The sequence below is a fragment of the Pteropus vampyrus genome, unplaced genomic scaffold (assembly GCF_000151845.1).
Source record: "Pteropus vampyrus isolate Shadow unplaced genomic scaffold, Pvam_2.0 Scaffold88, whole genome shotgun sequence".
Lineage (NCBI taxonomy): Eukaryota > Metazoa > Chordata > Mammalia > Chiroptera > Pteropodidae > Pteropus > Pteropus vampyrus.
Genome location: NW_011888869.1, coordinates 2,175,210 through 2,194,646, shown reverse-complemented (window position 1 = coordinate 2,194,646; position 19,437 = coordinate 2,175,210). Strand labels below are relative to the sequence as shown.

Sequence of the window (19,437 nt, the reverse complement as noted above, 5' to 3'; positions counted from 1 at the left end):
GACACTTCAGTACCATTAATTCAAGCCTAAATTCACTGTATATATCATGTCAACATCTATGTCTATTTCTGTGTTTCTATCTTAGACTATGACATCAGGATATACTCAGTTGCTAGAGCAACAAAAGTATATATTTTTTCCTTTCCCCTGTTACTCAAAGAATTAAAAATCCATGCTGAATCTTTCTTCTAAAATATCTAAATCTGGTCCCTTTTCTCTATCCTTCTTCAAGTCTCTTCGTTCAGGCCGCCATCATTTCTATGTGATTTCCCTGCACCCATTGTTGCCCTCTCTTAATCTATTCCTTTCTACCTGAATATTTTTTTCCAAAAATGCAAAGCTCATCCTGAAATCATTTTAATGGCCTCAGTGCCCTCAAGATATCGAGTGCACCCTTCTAAATGCATTTATCTGTCAAATAATTCACCTATGGAATTTGGAATTTTTTGTTATTGTTTTGTTTTGTTTTGTTTATTCACAAGCTATAAACTTACTATCCTGACCTACTATCCAAAAATACTACGTTCTTTTTTGCTTTATAGTCTTTATATCTGCTGATCACTCACCTTAAACCACAATACTATTCCACATTTTTCTTAATTAAAGTGTATTCTTCCTTTATGTCTCATTTCCTTCCCAATTTTTATGCTGTGTTTAGTGGACTTGCCTAAGTATTTCTAGGCTAATTCATATTTCTCCACCATATCATTTACCATAGTCTGCTGTAATTCTGATTATTTTTCAGAATTCTAGATTTGGTCACAAGGTGTAGAGATAACATCTATATTTGTTTCTATTTCTGCCTTAACAAATTACCAAAAAAAAAAAAAAAGCTTAAAACAGCACAAATTTATTACCTTAGATTACTGTAGATAAGAAATCTAACAAAAGTACCCCTGGGCTAAAATAGAGATGTCAGAGCCACATTCCTTGGCTCATGGCTCCACCCTTCTGTCTTCAAACCAGCAACATTGGGTCAAGCCTTTCTCAAGCCGCCATTCTAGTTCTCTCTTTTATGCCTTCTTCTTCCACTTACAAGGGCCAATGTGATTATATTGGGCCCCTCAATATTCCAGAATAATCTCTCCATCTCAAAATCAGTTGATTAGTAATCCCAGTTTCATCTGTAACCTAAATTCCCCTTTGCTATGTAACCTGATATATTCACATGTTATAGATATTTGGTCGTGCATGCCTTTTAGGATTGGGGCAACAATATTTAAGTAGATAATATGTTCTTAATACATATTTTATGAATGAAACAATAATAGACGAATGAATTTCAAAAGATATTAAATTCAATATGATAATGTTGGTATAAAATTTTATTTTTATGATACCTGTGAAAAATCATTGCACAGACATAGCTCTGCTATATGAGTTAGTACAATATGGTATAGTATAAATAACATGGAAATAAAAAGCAAAAGGCTAGAATTTTGTCTTAACATTGCTTTTTATTATTATCGATTTGAAAAAAGTTAATTTATCTTTCTAAGGATCACATTTTTTTTGTTTTGTTTTACTTTGCTTTCTTCTTGAATTGTGGATGTTGAAATAGAGACCAACATGCTTGCCCTATCAAAGTATATAAATTAAATTAGATACATTTAAATTAAATTAGTACATTCAAAAAAGCTTCTTAAACCTTCCTACACAATTAGGCTATTGTGAATCGAAGCTTATGAGACACTATACTACTTTAGACACTTGAACTTTTATATGGGGCTATTCTTGATTTATCTTTTAAACTTATTTAAGTATGGTTTAAGTTTTAGTGTAGTCTATGAAAGACACAAGTCACATTTTCATGCTTTATTAAGGAGCCCAGGTATACTTAGTTTCAAAAAACATATATCAGTCTGACTACTTACATTTTAAATATGTGCTTAAATTTTAAACAAAGGATCAAAATATCTTTCACTTGTTTCAAACTATTTTATCCATATTCTCCCTTCACTTTATGTTGAACAACTTATTTTTGTCCTAATGTAGGACATTAATTTCTGATTCTGGGGCCTTGTCCCACTGTGTGCCATTTGTTGCACTGGGCTTCGAGGAGAATCCTGTTCTTGCCCTTCTCTCTACACAATTGTTCTCCATTTATGGCAGATTTGTAAAAATGTTTGACTCAGTGTGTAGGAAAGTTGGTAGTTAACTAATTAGTGAATATTTTAGGGATAAAGTGATATAAAGAAGTTGTATTAGTTTGCTAAGGTTACTGTAACAAATATCACAAACTTGGTGGCTTATACAATAGAAATTTACTGTCTCACAGTCTGGAGACTAGAAGTCCAAAATACAGGTTTCAGTAGGGTTGGTTCCTTCTCAGGGATGACTGAAGGATCCGTTTCAGGCTTCTCTTCTTTGCTTGTGAGAGGCCACTTTATGTTCACATGGCTTTCTCCTTCATGGATGTCCCTGGGTTCAGTTTTCTTCTTTTTATGTAGATTTTGGTCATAATGGATCAAAGTTCACTCTAATGACCCTATCCTAACAACTAATTGCAATAACCCTCTTTCAAATAAGGTCCCATTCTCAGGTACTTGGGGTTAGAGTTTCAACATATGAATTTTGAGAGGACATAGTTCAACCCAGAACACAAGTACTCACATCAAATACATTTTAATAACTGAAGCATATAAACAAACAAACAAACAAATAAATAACTGAAGCATATAAGTTATACATACATAAATATAGTTGCTGAAATTTTTCAATACAAATACTGCATTAAGTGAAATTTGGAAAAGACTATTTTTCTCTGTAAATTTTAGGAATAATAGAGCACTTATAAAAGAGCTTGATTAAAACTTATATCATTAAGGAAATTATGCAAGTGATTCAACCAAAATATGCAAATAAATAAGAATAGTCAAGAAAACAAATACGTGTTCTAATATCAAAAATTATTCAAATAATCAAAAGCTTATTTTATAGTTTACTATTTTGTTAAGCCAAACAGTTTTGATTTAGCATGTAATTTTCCAAGTATATAAAGCATTATTATTTGAATTTGATCAACACCAATTAATTTGGTTACCTTTCAAGTAGATATTCTCATTATATTTTCATTCATTTTGATAAGCTTTGACATAATACAAGCTACACTTTGATCATAGCTTATTATATTAATTATCCTTGTCTCTGGATCAGTTTCAATGCCAACTTTTCTGATTTTTATTTTATCTTATTCATTTAATACTTTTTTCTATTCGCTCTTTTTCATGTGATATCTGAAAGAGTGAATAAGCATCCTCTCCCTCTTTTCATTCTTGAACTTCCTTATTCTGTCATTGAGTAAAATCATTACTAAGTATATTCTGAACTATCATTTCACAATTATTGAGCCAAATTACATGTATTATAAAGGCTTTTTGATTTTCAAAAGCCAGCAACTTAAGTTGATGCATTGTTAGGATTATTTAGAGGTTAATGGCTACTTCTGAACACAAGAACTTTGTCTAATGGGCTGCCTCTCTCTTTTTCTCAAGTAAAACACATTGAGAATAAAATTAAGTGTTGTCCAGAAAGTATATTTTGTGATTCATAAAAGAACATATTCTTATTCAGTGTTACAAGAAGAAATATGTAACATAATTGCTATTAGATAAATAATGGCCATCATCTTTAAAATATTATACCCATAATAATTTAGAAAACCAATGGAAATTGTTTCCTCATTTTTATTCATAGGCTTAATCTATATGATCATCCGCTCATGACATGCTTAAAAGAAGAGCACTGAAATTTAAAAAATATTGGTCTCAAAAATGTTATTCTTTAAGATTATTCATAATGGTTATATGTAAATGTATCATATTTGGCCATTTTTTAAATTTAAAGTTATAAAGCATATGATTAAGTAGTTGATTCAGAGAAAGCTGAAAATCTTCCCCTTTTTTCTATCTTTTCCCTTAAAAACCAATTAATGAGAGATCAGGAATTGATGCTATCAAACATAACAAAAAATAAAAGTTAATGTTGTTTCTCAGTTTAGAAATAAATATAAACACTTTGCTTAGTTGGAAGTTCTGCTGTCTTTCACTCTTGGTCTCTCTTTTGACATTTTAGTTTAACATAAAATATGCCAAAAATAATGTTTGAGGGCTATGTCACACCATCTGGTAATAAAAAGACTCTGAAAGGTAATGAGAATATTATCTTTTATTATATTGTTGTTGCAGAGCAAATTTTATTATATTGTTGTTGCAGAGCAAATTTACAGAAACAGTAGTCCCACATTTGTTGATCCTTCCTGTTATTCCTGCTCCATTGTAGGATCAAAATCCCTTTTGCCTCATCATTATGATTATACGAAATCCTTCATATGAAACCACAAAAGTTGATTGATGGTCTTGCTTTATTTTCCTTTGTTTACCTGTTCCTTTATTTTCCATAGAGGTAGCACACAGTGCTTTATAGACATGCCAGGTATTAATAGATGGTTAGGCTTACTAAGGGGAATTATAAATTGGAATAGAAAAAGTAAAAACCTGAACTTTAAATCTGACATTTCTTATAAACCAAAGCCGAAGCACCTACAGAGTTAACTGTGAATTTTGTGGGTTTCTTTGGTCACTAATTTTTCCTGTTCTTCCTGCTCTCTAGTATTTCTATAGGAAATTCCCTCCTTTTGAGATCCATTTAGTTAATCTTCACTCAGCTTTTGGCAATCTAAATTTTATAGTATTATCCAGGACAGATATTGGATAAAATTGTCAAATTCTTAAAATATATATATATATATACAATAAAATTTTACTTACGTTAGGTTGGCGAAGCTTACTTAAATATACATAAGAAACACAAACTATGAGAGAAGCAATTATTAAATTGGTTCATCAAAATCAAAACTTCTACTTATTAAAAATATCATTACAAAAATGAAAAGACAACCACAGAATAGAAACACATTTAAAAACCATATATCTAAAAAAGAACATTATCTAGAAATGATGATGAATTCTTCTAACCTAATAATAGGAAGAAAAACTCAATTTTAAAAATGGGCAAAAAAAATTAACAGAAGTTTCTCTAAAGAAGATATACACATGACAAATATCCACATGGTATTCAATACTATTAATTATTAAGGAGATGAGAATTAAAACTACAATGAGATATTGCTACACTCTTGCTAGAATGGCTAAAATTATAGATTGACTACACCAAATGGTGACAAAGATATGAGGCAACTGAAATTCTCATACACTGCCTATGGGAATGTAAAATAGAACAATCACTTTGGAAACAAGTAGTTTCACAAAAGTTAAACATACCATACAACCATTCTTGGTTTTTACACCACAGAAATGAAGGTATATGCCACTCAAATATTTATACATGAGTGTTTATAGCAACTTTATTTGTTCTAGTCAAAACCTGGAGGCAACTCACAAGTCTAATGACTGGTAAATGAATAAATAAATTGTGGTATATCCATATAATAGAATGGCTTTTGGCAATAACAATGAATCAACTATTTTTTATTTTATTTTTAATTATAGTTGATATAGAATACTATATTATATAGTTTCAGGTACGCAACATAGTATATATTATTTGTAAAGTATATACTATTTATATACCTTACAAATATACCATTTATATACCTTACAAATTGATCACTGCAATAAGTCTAGTAACTATCTGTTGAATCAACTATTGATACACACAACAAAATAGATGAATCAAAATAATTATGCTGAGTTAAAGAGGCCAGAGGGAAAAATAGTATGTACTAGATTCCATTTAAAAATATTTTAGAAAATGCCAACTAATCTATAGTAACAGAAAGAACCAGTGTTTGCCTGGGGATGGTATGAGATTATGATTGGGCGGAATGTAGGGAAGGGATTTACAACAGGATACAAAAAACTTTTTGAGTGATAAATATGTTTATTATCTGTGGTAACGTTTTCATGGGGTGCATACATATTAAAACTTGTCAAATTATGCATTTAAATATATGCAATTTAGTCTATATTCATTTTATCTCAATCAAGAAGTAAAAAATGATATATTGATTAAAATAATAGTAATAAACAAGAAATCTCATCTTGTTTATTTCAGATATTTCAGTCACCTGATGATGACTGAAAACTATAAAAAATAAATATAATGAAAATAAATGATCTCAAATTCATAAAATGTACAACACAGAGTGAACCCTAATCTCAACTATGGATTTTAGGTGATTGTGATGTGTTAAGATAGGTTCATGAATTCTAACAAATGTATCACTCTGATGAAGAAGGTTGATAGTAGGGAAGACCGTGCATTAGTGTTTTCATTAATAACTTTTATTACTTGCCATAAGAGTTCTAGTATTTCAGTGTTCAGCTGCAGATCCAAAGTCCTTCAAATCTCTGTGTCTTCTACATTCAAGGACAAGCAAGAAAACATAAATTGGAGTTGAATCAAAATTTATGAACAATTGACCCAATATTTTAGCCAATGAGGCAATTTATGTGTTTTAGAGAAAGGGTTAGATTTGTGGGAATTTGGCTAAAGGAGGAAGTAAAAGGTCAATAGTTGATAAATTCTGACAGCTACAAACTTTCTATAGTAGCTTTTCATATGAAGGATAGAGTCCATTTATTAAAGATTCCATTTTAGGAAAATCTTGATATGCTTAATGCACCCTTTATGGAAGTTTTTTTTAAAAAAATATATTGAAATAAGTAAAAATTAAATGACTTAAATAAATTATTTTCTATTATATAAATAAAATAAACAAAATACAAATAAATGGAAAATATCTCCAATAAGAAATCATTTTAAATTTAGATACTTAATACTTCTTTTTCACATTTGTTGTAAAAAGGTTCAGGATGTACTATATACCTGAAAAATGTCTCAAAACAATGCACTTACAATTCCTTTGGCATTGTATTCTACAACTAAATTTTCCAATATAAAATATAGAGCCTTATAATTCTCAAAGGAATATTAGTTTTGTACAGGGCTCTTCTGTCATATGATGCAATTATGTACAAACGGAGAGGGTGGAAGGGGGAGGACAGGAGGAGAGCTGCCAAAAAACATAGAAACTGTGTAAAATTGGCATAAATTGTATTCACGTCCATGAATAAGATTGACATAAAATAATAAAAGCATTCATGTTCTAAAAGCTGGATAGAACTCACAAATACATACACACAATTTCGACAATTGCTTGTTTAGAACAAGCCAAAATTACTCCTAATTTCTCATGAAAAATAAACATATATGGGAAAAAATACCATAGCTTCACAACTATACATTTTTAGAAGTAATGATCAGTATTGCCTGGCATATCATATATTCTAGGAGTCCATCACCAGTTTATGTCTCCAGTTCCTTTGCATCTCCTCCATCATTGCCATCTTCCTGTACCTGAAATGCTTTGGAATTCAGTTTTAATAATTGATCAAATTCTGCCACCCAATTTCAACATAAATACCTATAGAAATAAAAAAAAAATAGTTGTACACAGAAGAGTAAGACTCTGTAAGCTTTTATTTCACATCTAAAAGAAACATTACTTCTATATTTTTCAATAGGTTTTCATAATTCAGAATTGCCTTTGCTTAAAATACCTGTTTTTGTTCTTCTAAATCTTTAAATCTCTGAAAAGAATAAAAAGGAGACAAGTCATATATCACTGAACATGATGAAGTGGTAATTGCCATCTTTTTTTAAGACAGCTGGACTAGTAAGTTCCAGTATGAGGGCAGAGTTATTCAAAAGTGTGTGTTTAAAATCCATGAAGCTTAAAATGTGACACGCTCAGCATCATAAAATATTCTCAACTGCTTGTACCTCTTGGCCCTACACATTTCCAAATTTTCACTTACAGGAAAGTGATGGGTAGAGGACAGTAAAACATTCATTTTATGAGAGTTCTTTGGGATTATAAAAATGAAGGAGGTGGGCTAGTATAGACACTAAAACTTTCCTAAACCTAAATTTTGTAAACGTCTATTGGCACTTGGGCCACATTCCCTGACAGGATATCTTGACTTGAAGGGAGGCAGCAGGGATTCAGTCTTATTTAAACAACAGGAAAGCACAGGTGGAATAGACATGCTGCTCTCTGAATTGAGACCTGAGACGTAGAGGCAGGCTCTGCTGGCCCTCCCGACACGTTGGCTTCTGTGGTGATGTTTTCAAAAAGTGATCGTAGGTTCACCATAAGTTTGTGGCAGGTATCTAGAATTTTTGAGGCCAATCTCAGATTGATGATTTGATCACTGCCTAGGGGAGCTATGAATGAGTCGAAGCACCAGCAGTGTTAACTGAAGATAGCAGCATATTTAATCTCATAATATTAGAAAGACTTCTGAAATAGTTTCTATTAGCTTAAAGTGTTATTAGGAGATCTGAAAAGACATCTATCATCATATAATTATATTCTACTACTTACAGTGAAATTTTACAAGTCTATATCATGTTTCACATTTTATTACACCTGCAATATTTATTTTATTATATAGTTGTCATAAGGAATAGCTTACCTGGCATATATTACTGAACCACATGTAAAAGGGGGTTTAAAGTTGGTTAACTTCTTTGTCATCTGAAATTGTAGTCATCATTTTGTTCAATGCCTTTTTTAGAGTGGGATATTCAAAATGAAAAAGATTATTTGTCTTTTATGAGTTCTTAAGAATTTTCTATTGTGCTATCTTTACATCATAATTTTATTTATACAATCCAAGTTCTCAGCAATATCATGCATTAATATCTATATATTAGTTTTCTCTTGCTGCCATAACAAATTATTGTAAATTTAACAGTTTAAAACAATCACCTTTTATCTCACAATTCTCTAGGTAAGAAGACTCAGTACTGTGTTCAGTAGAATATTTTGCTTAGAGTCTCACAAGGGCAAAATCAAGTTGTAGGAAAGGCTGTGGTCCTTTCCGAAGGCTCTGAGAATGAATCTACTTCCAAGTTCGTTCTAGTCATTGGCTGAATTCATTTTTTTGCAGTTGTAAGTCTCTATTTACTTCCTGGCTGTCAGCTAAACGTCAGTCTTTGCTTCTAGATCTGCCCATATTCACTTTTCTGTTTTCTTTGTAGTCCCAATTCCAGCAGTGATTGACTGAGTCCCTCTCACATTTCAAATCCCTCCGATTTCCCTTTCCAGCACATCTTTCTCACTCCAGCTGAAGAAAGTTTGCTGGTTTTTAAGGAATTATGTGAACAGATTGGGCCTACCTGGATCCAGAATAATCTACTTGTTCTAAGAATGGCACATTAATTTTATCTGCAAAGCCCTCTTCGCCACATAATATATTCACAGGTCCTAGGGGTTAGGGCAATGATTCCCATCTTTTTTGCCATGAGGAACCAGCAGTCCTATGAGAATCTAATACCTGATGATCTGAGGTGGAGTTGAGGTGGTGATGCTAGTGCTGGGGAGTGGCTACAAATACAGATGAAGCTTCACTCTCTAGCCCCTCACATCATGCTGTGCGTTCTGGTTCCTAACAGGCCACAGATGAGTATCTGTCCATGGCTCGGGGGTTGAGAATCCCTAGTTAGGGCATAAGCATCTTTGAAGGGCCTACTGCAATAAAGGATGACATTCTAATCAAAACCTGAGATGCATTTTGTACATCTATTGTGTAAACAAACAGTAGGTCCCACTTCTCCAGCTTGGGCTATTCATGCAGACAGGTATCATCTTTGCAACTAGTCATGCATGTCCCCTCTGAAGCAGCAATGCTTTGTGTTTAAGGTTTCAGAGTTTGGGCTTGATAATGCCTAATAGTTCATCTATTGTTCCACCCTGCCCCATAGCAAGTATGCCTATATCCAGAGGATCTTCCAGAATTAGACAATCATGGTAACTGAAGCAGATTTTTTCCTAAATCCCAGGCTTTGTAAGTGTATGTTATCAGCACGGAATACCCATCCTTTCATGGTGGCTGCCACTCTTGGACCCTTTCATGATAGCATACTAAATTTAGTGGCATTCAAACTCTTTAGAGGTTGTAATAACCTTGGCTTTCAAATAATAAGTGTCTAACATGCTAATTTCTTTCTTCTCAGTTCCCCTCTTACTTCCTGTGCCTATTTACCCATTCTCCTTAGCAACCAAATGTCTACACGTTAATCGAGGCAGAACACTAACCTACTAGTTTTTTGTTATTGTTATTTTTCTTTTTTTTTATTGCCTCTCTAGGCGTTGTTACAATTATGTTCTCTTTCTCATTCCTGTGTGACACACTATGGGCATTATGGGCTGTATAACACAGCTAAATCATGGAATGCTGGGAAAGATTCAGTTAGAATGGATGAAAAGCCTGATATTCTAGTGATGGGCAGTTTTCACTACCTAAAAGTTCTCTTCTGGCCAAACCCCTCTCCAAAATTAAGTGGGGAAGGAGGAAGGAGAGAAAGGAGAGAGAGAGAGAGAGAGAGAGAGAGAGAGAGAGAGAGAGAGAGAGAGAGAGAGAGAGAGAAAGGAGGGAGGATTAAAATGACCAATTTCATTAATTCTTTGAAACAGAAGATAATAAAGAACATAGAAATCCTGTGAATTCTCCCCTGGCTACATGATATACTTTCCTTTAACTACTGTGTAACTTCTCTTTTTCTATCCATACTTGTTACCTTTTTTTTTACTGATACATATTTCCTGTGTGATATATGACTTTAATTATATTGCATATGTCTCAATCTTTATCTCTCTCTCCCTTCCTAGCGCAAATCTACACACACACACACAGACACACACACACACAATTTGATAAATTATCATATATGCTCCTTTGAATGGCATGTTAAATTTGAAATAAATCAACATTTTCATCATTCTTTTCTAACCATTATTACTCCCTTATTTCCTCTATAAAATAAGCACCTATTTTTCAGGCCCAAATCTTTGCACTACCCTTAGTATTTTTTCCTTCCACTCTAAACAGACAATCGGTTGTCAAAAGTAAAATTCTGCTTAACTAAATATCTCAAAAATGCCCCCTTCCCATCCACATTTTTACTAACTGGCTAGCTCTTCAGGATTTATTCCCTAGATTATTGCAACCTCTCCTAATTAATATTTGTTTCAAGAATCCTCAACTTAGTTTTTGATCTTTAAGCTGCTAACAGGTATTATTTCTAAATTTCAAAATGGTTACTATCTTACTATAACTCTCTATGACTGGGAATCAAGCTGAGACTTCTTGTGATCTGGCCTTGGCTTACCTTCTGAGCACCACTTTACTTATTCCCCTCTCTCTCATTTGTAGCATTATCTAGCCTCACAGATTTTGACTCAACATATTTGGAACTTGCCGTGCTTTGTTTTATTTAATCTGTGCTTTTAAAAAAGATACTCTCTTTTTTCTTGAACACCATTTCTTCTCCTTTCTCCAGTTCAGAGTTAGCACAACTAAGACGTCACCTTTTTCAGATAGCTTTCTCTTATATTTACAATTTTTATTTGATCCCACTCTCCTGCTACTACTTTAATGTCAAATAATGCTGAGTTGGACAGTGGAAGGGGCCTAAGTGGATGAAGGCATATGTTTACAACACTCAGTAGACAATACTAGATTAGAAAGAAATTCCACCCATTTCCATGTAAAGAAGCAAGGTCAGGGTCAAGGAAGAAACCTGTCACAGAACAAATAAAATTTCAAGTAAACTCATCAGCAATTTAGTAGGTTGATCTTTTTTTTTTTTTTTTGCATGTAACTTTTTTATTTAGTAGGTTGACTAAGGTAAATTAATATTTGGCAAATAGGCTAGCCTCATTTTATTCAATAATTTCCCTCCCTTCCTAAACTACTAAATCAGAATACCATGTGTCTGCCTGGGGCTGGAACAATATCTGATTCCTATTGAATCTAAATTAGGAATAGATATATTAATACATAATCTATCTCTAAATATAATTTTGGCTCTCTTCTTGTGAAGGACTAACAATTCAAATCATTTAAAAATATTTTGAGACAAAGAATAACTAAAGGCAACTCTTATCTCAAAATATAGAGTCTTTTGATATAAATAAAGAAGTCAGTTGTCAAAAACTGTTAAGAAAGTCAGGTAACAGCAGGATTCCTCACCCACTGCAATTTTCACATTTGTTTTAGTCCAGAGGTATTATATTTGCCTCCTAGAATGATCAGGCAATGCCTCTGATGATCAAAATATAGCCTTAAAATATCTCACTTTTTGAATTTTTAAACTAAATTTCTATGTACAATGCAAAAAAATCATATTTTATTGTACTTTAATTCTTTTTTTCCTCTAGACACACACACAATAAAAATCACATGAAATGTTTTTTTTCTGTGTTGATTCTTGCCAGAGCATTAATTGACTTCTGATAGGTTAGAATTTCTTAATTTAAAATAACTTTCTTAATTTGTAGCATTTTGAGAATATCAACTGCCAGTTTTATCTATATAGTTAGTAAATTAGTTAGCTAAGTATTTATGTTCAAATAATGTATTTTTAAAATTTTGAAACAAAAAAATGACAGTATAATTTAGTCTTTGTTTTAAATAATAATCATAGGTGATGCCAGTATACTCAAAACCTTTGTTAACGTTTTCTCCCAGCTTTTCTGTGCATAGAATACATATAAATGTTCTTTTTTTTTTTCCAGAATTAGGTTCAGATTATTTGAGTTACATCCTACTTTTTTTCAATTATCATCACATCAACATTTTCCACATCACTACATAGTCATTTTAGTTTGAAATCAACTGTAAAAGCAGAATATCTTAGTGCACCATGGAGTCAGCTAACCTGTGTTTACATCCTGGCTTTGCAGCTCACTGGCTTTTTTGCCCTGATTGAATTAGTTACCCAGTGTGTGCTCTCCTTTCCTCAGCTATGAAATAGGGATTCTAATACTACCTACCTCATAGAATTGTAATGAAAATTAAATGAGTTAATATGTATCAAGTGCTTAGAGCATCGCCCTGTGTATTCAATGACTATTATCATTAATCTTATGATTTAGGTAATCTTTCTCCTTAAATATCGAGATGACTCCAAGGATTGAAGTATTGCCTCTTTTAATTTATTTTTATTCAAATTATGAAGTCTGTCTTTTCGTAAATGCACTGAATTACATTACCAAAAATGCTATAGTTTTCAAAACTATGTTTATATAATAATTATGTATTTTAGTATATTTTATATATTTTATTTTCTCTGTCAAGTAACTTTTTATATATTAACTGTTTTTTTTTTTTTACCTACAGCACCTGATTTTCCTAGGTGGTCTCCCATCCAAGTACTAACCAGGCCCGATCCTGCTTAGCTTCTGAGATCAGACAGGATCGGGCTTATTTAGGATGGCATGGCCGTAGACTATAGTAGCTATTTTTAAATCTAGATTTAGATTTACCTATTTTTAACTTTTATAGTGCTTAAAGATAGTCAAGCTATTATGATTATATAGGATACATATCATAAAGATATATAATGTATTCGCATACGTACATATATGTGTGAATGTTTTGTCTACATATGGATATCATTTCACTAACTTTTGAAATTATTTTGTCTGGAATATGATGAATTTTCTTGATCTATGTACATAGGTTTTTTTTCAGTTTCCAAAAGAAAGATTTTTTTACCTATTAAAAATTGCATTACTTATTAACAATGCTTATTTGATTGTTCTGACATTTTTCTCAAGAACATGAACAATATTTAAATTTTGTCTGCTCTCTGTCATCCTTATCTGTCACCGCTCTTCATGTGTATTTTATTTTGTTTTTTTCTAAATACTTAGGAAAAATTTCTCGTCTTTTCTTGACATCACTCATTTGATTTTTGCATTGTGAAGCCTGTGCTTTTATAGCCTCGAATATAGTTTTTAATTTTGCTAAAGTTATTTTGCTTTCTTTGTGATCTTTACTTTCTAAGAGTTTATTTATTTTAATTTCATTTCACTGTTATATCCTTTAAAAAATACTATATTCTTCTTTTAGCCTTGAATTTTCCTTAACAAATGTAATATTATTTTGAATTTCACTAAGTACCCGAACAGTAACTTTGTTTTTTTGTAGAATTATTTTCAAATATATGTTTCTTCTTCCTTGGTATCTTTTCCCTCTGTGATTATGAACCATTTTTAAAATCTAGCGTTTGTTTTGTTGTTCATTTTTTTCTTTAATATACTCTTTATAATTCAGACATCTGTCTAGATATTTGTTCTACTTTCAGAGAAATAGGTGTACACATATATTGATGTTCACACCTCTAAAGCCAAATCTCAGTTTGCCAGGTTATTCTAGCTTTCTGAAGCCTTTCCATCTCTGAGGGTTCAGTATGCATTTAATATTCCTCGCCCTAAAGTTCCAGTTGTCTTTTAAATACACATTTCATAAATGGATATAGAAAGGTAAGCAGAGAGCAAAGGGAAGAAAAGTCTCAATATTTAAGATGCCCTGAAGACATTGCACCCTGCCTAATATTATTTTGGGTACTGACCCTTGATCTGCTACTTAGAAGACAGAGAAAAGGAGAGGAATCAATTATCTATTTTTTTAAAAAGCAGAAATTGTCCACTTTTTTTTTGTTTATCAAACACAATCAATTTTATAGTTAGTGGATAATTCCTGTATACTCTACTAAAAATTTCCTTATCAGTCTATTTTGGTTTGGACAATTTTGTCTTCACATAGTTTTGTAAATGAGGGAGCTTCTAATCAAATGTTTATAATCCTGACTTTTAACTAAAATTCTTTCCATGTATACATTTCCTCATTTCTTTACAAACAACATTTCAGCAGGCAAAATATGCCTTAAATGTGAACATTAATTATAAAGATGTGTTCTTATTTAAGAAATATATTTTCTGGCTGGCCCCTTGATTTGGCCTTGTAGATGTCTGTTCTTATAAAATTATATATTCTCTAGAAGGCAATAGCTGGTCTGGTCTTCTGTTAATGTAAGGGTGACACTTACTAAAAAAAAAAAAAATACACATACAGTTCTTACTCAGTATTTTTAATACAGACATGTTTTGATGGTAGCTATTCAGAACCTAGAAGCCTCAGTGGCATTCTAGTGGCCCCAAAGAGTTAACATGCCTCCATGATTTCCTTCTAGCGATAGTATATTTAGCTTTAAAAGATAATCAGTCATGCATTATGAGGTATGCCATTTAAAAAAATAGTTTAAGAGTATAATTCAATATATTTTAGTGGATAAAAGTTGCAAGAATGATTAAAATGGAAATTGCCTAGATGAAGGAAATTGTTAGTTAAGTTCCATGGGGTTAGTTCTGCATACAGATAGACCAGCGGTGTCACTGTAAGGAAATAAATCATTGCAATTTACACACATCAGAATATCTCAGGTATTGGAATACCAGAAGGGAACATCAACAAAAATAAGTGAACTAAAAGGAGATGTGTGAAATGTGAGCTGAACATCAAATGATACTCATCTATAGAGTAGCAGAAAAAAAAAAATTTAAAATCCAATAATTTTATGGCCAAGAAGAGCCTAGAAAGCAACATTTGAAAAAAAAAAAAAATTAGATGACATGACTATTCACTTTGAATCAAATCCAGGTTGTGAATTAATTAAAACTTGGTAACAAATGTTGAATAGGATTCTTACTTAAAACAAATAGATACAAGAGATTTTTACAAGAGTAGAAAGAATTTTGTTAAGAAAAATGTTTTCGTTTGCATTTAATTTCCCAGCTGTGTTTTCATATCAGTGAGAGGATGAAAATAATGTAATATTAACATATCTGGGAACTAATCCTAGACACCTACATAATCCTTTAAGCAAGGAAATAGAAGCTAGACATGTTATTTCAGAGAGAAATAAAAGAAAAAGACATCTTAAAAGTATTTTTTTCATTTATATTTGCATCGATATAATGTATAAGAAGATATCATTCTCTAATCATAATTTAATTCACCAGATATCCTTTGTGTCTCTTTACAAATTCAATTACTTTGACCTTTGGCTCACCAGTATAATGATACCTGATTATGCTGCTTTAGACTATCCCTTTGCAAACGATCTTAAAATTCAGTCATTAATCTTTATGGAAGGAGTTAGAAAATTTTCTATTATGCAGCTTTATTCCAATGAAAAGCTTGTTTACATGCGATTTTTTTTTTTTTGCTTTTACTTTTTTTCTGACACTGTATATCTTCTGTCTTAGTTTATGAGGTCATGGTCTTTAAAATGTGATTCCTGGATACCTTGCATTGCAAGAAAACTCAGAGGTTGTTCACAAGGAAAGAAGAAAAATCTGGCACATGGGTCTTGGACCCCCACTTCCTGACAACATAAGCAGCTCAGCTTTTAACTGTTTAAAGTTTCAGAGTTTCTTTTTGATGTCACCAGATAAAAATCTATAAGTGGATTGTTAGTATCAATGATTCCGAAATGCAACCAATGAATTTTTCTGACTTCCAAAGGAATTTTAGAGTTTTGACTTAATCATTTTATCCTTTTAAAGCAAAAATTTAATATGTAATCTGAAAATCAAGTAAACATATGTTTGTAGAAATAAAATAAGCATAAGTGATATAGATCTCCCTTAAAATTTTTACTTGGTAGAGCATAGCTGCTGTGATTTCAATGCTTTAGTGGGTTTTTATTTGTAAGTGCATATTATATAAGTTACACTTTAGACTACCATAATTTAGAGATGAGGAATATAAGAAATACTAATTTTGAGAACAAACAATTTAATGAGGAGCATAAAAATGATAATAATTCTGTCAAATTGTCCCAAGATGCTGCTCATAGATTAGTGAAAGACATTTATCTAAATGAATTCCTTACATAGTATATAAAGATATCTCTAAGACTTCAAACATTATTGATAATAAACTGAAAACATGAAAATTGATAAACTGAAAACTGAAAATTGGTAAAGATCATTTCCAATTTCTCTTATCAATCATAGAATTATATATCAGTCAAATCCACTATATTTAAAGAAAATTGTTTTAAAACAACAGCCAGAATTTTCCAAGTTTTATGTCATTATTTATAAATAAGATATAACAATTATTACACAAGTATGCCAGTTGATTTTTAAAGGCACAAAAGCAATCATTTCAAATATCAGGTAATACATGTAGATTTTTTTCTCGTAGACATGATAATGTATAATAAAAGTTTATAACATTTTACAATGAATACTTCTCAGATCAAATTGATATATTTTTATTACATTAATAAAATACTTTATTTTTAAAATTATTTGATTAACTACATAACCTATTAAGTGGGAAAAGCAGATATGTTTTTATATATGTTAATATATAATTGGTAAAAACTTTTACCTATATAGAAATATAATGAACTTAATTTTCTTATAATTATATCCTTATCAAAAAATGAAATAAAATTCACAAAATGGTAAATTTAAAAATATTCATTGGTTTACAATGAAAACATTTTTAACTTCACGTTAAATTAATATTTTAAAAAACAAAGAGTTATATTGTTCTACATTAAAATCATGTTTAACAACCCATATATAACAGATCACAAGAAACGCATTTTTTCTCTTAAGTCTAAGATTCTAGGGTCCCTATTCTCTAAAGAGGTCCATCCTGTGTATTTGACCTTCCTGGGGTTTTGAGGTAAAAATAATGGAGAATGTATTTATTTACACATTGACATAGAGGTCTGTTTGTTTGTTTGTTTTTAATTTTTCAACTACAGTCGACTTTCAATATTATATTAGTTTCAGGTGTCCAGCATAGTGCTTAGACATTTATATAATTTATGAAGTGATTCCCACTATATGTCTAGTACCTACCTGACACCACACCTTGTTGTTTCAATATTATTGACTATATTTGTTTTTGATGTTATGTCAGTCTACTCTGAGAAGCTATCTACTGGGGCATAAGCTGTTACTGAAACCAGTAAAGTTTCTCATAATGAAGAGGAATCTAAGTCCCCACCACAGTCTAAATATTTGTTTAAGAAACAAGATATCTAAAGAAAATATAATCTGCATACAGGTAGATCTGCCAATTTCCGTTAATAAAAAAAATATTTAACTTCTCAGTTTGAATTATGGACATTTAGGTCATTTTAATACATTCATGTCTTAACCAAGAATCAAAAGGTCCACTAAAGGCAATTTTCCAAAATAAAGAAAGAGACTTTCCAAAAAAATGAATTTCAATCTCAGATAAAACAATATGTGTAGTTTTAACATAGTAGTTTTTCTCCCCTATAACTGTAAAAATTTTCAAACCATCGTGAAGTCTATATTGGGACTACTACACAGATATTTTTATCTAACACTTCTCTCTACCCTTGTTGCCCTGATCTGAAAAAATTAGAATAATCTCTTTTCTAGATTTAAGCAATAATCTCATTCATTCACTCAGTTATTGCATATCAATCATTTGTTAGATTTGTACTTCACTGAGGATAAGAGTGAATAAAATACATAAGGTTTCATAGAGCTTTCATTTTACTAGGTAAGGAGAGAGAGAGAGAGTGAGGGGGAACTGTATAAAATATCATTTGAAAATTATGTGAAGAAAAGTAAGGATTAGAGAGAATTACAGAGTGCCATTTTATGTAAGGTAATTGGGTAAGGCTTGTTGGATATGGAGACAAATGAGAGAGACCTGAATGCAGTGAAAGAACAAGCCATGTACATGTCTGTTCTGTGATGGGGATGAGACAGCCTTATGAAGTAAAGGAAAGAGTGAGTGTGAAATCCCTCAGCCACGAGTGTGCTCCCTGTAGCCATAGATCAGCATGGAGACCAGTGCCCATAAGAAGTGGGTATAGGAAATCGAGTTAGAGAGGGAGTCATTCTGTTTTGTAAAACCCTGGTAAGAATTTGAGATTTGATTCTGAGTCTGATAGGAAGTCAATTATATACTTTTTAATGGAGATTCTCTGATGACTATGTAGAGAATAGACTATGGAATAGAGGGAGAACAAGAATGGCAATGCTTCATTGGAACAGTTGTTTTGTCTCTGGTCCAGGCTAGAGATTATTCAGATATATACTTCAAAGTTAGAACATATCTTTTGATTGAATGTAGAATAGGTGAGAAAGGAAAATCAAAGATGATGGTTAGAATTTTGCTTTGAAAGTGAGCAAATGGGTTTGTTGCTTCCCTAAATGGGGGAAATGGGGAAAGGAGCAAATTTGGTATTTATTATTTTGAAGTGCCTATAGACAACCAAGTGGAGATTTTCAGCTGGCACTTAGAAGAGAGATTGGCACTGAAAGTATAAATTGGAAACCATGCAGTTATAGGTAGTGTTTTAAATCATGGGGCAAGAATTAGTGAAGAGTGAGGAGCTCATATGAGTATCCTGAGTTGTGAGTGCTGCTGCACTCTACTGTCTAAAAGTTAGGAAGATGGAAAGCATCCAGTTAAGGATGATAATAGGTAGGCAGTGAAATCTGAAACAAACAAAGCTATAAAGTATGTCATTTAGAAAATCAAATGAAGAGAG

General features: G+C 31.6%; 1 protein-coding gene and 1 pseudogene across 4 annotated transcripts in view; one reads left to right on the top strand and one right to left on the bottom strand.

The window, feature by feature from the left end:
• FSTL5 (follistatin like 5) overlaps positions 1 to 19,437 on the top strand; it is a 567,145-nt gene that overhangs the window by 321,541 nt on the left and 226,167 nt on the right. The gene's annotated exons all lie outside the window — the stretch shown is intronic.
• Positions 13,203 to 13,321, bottom strand: LOC111742200 (annotated as a pseudogene).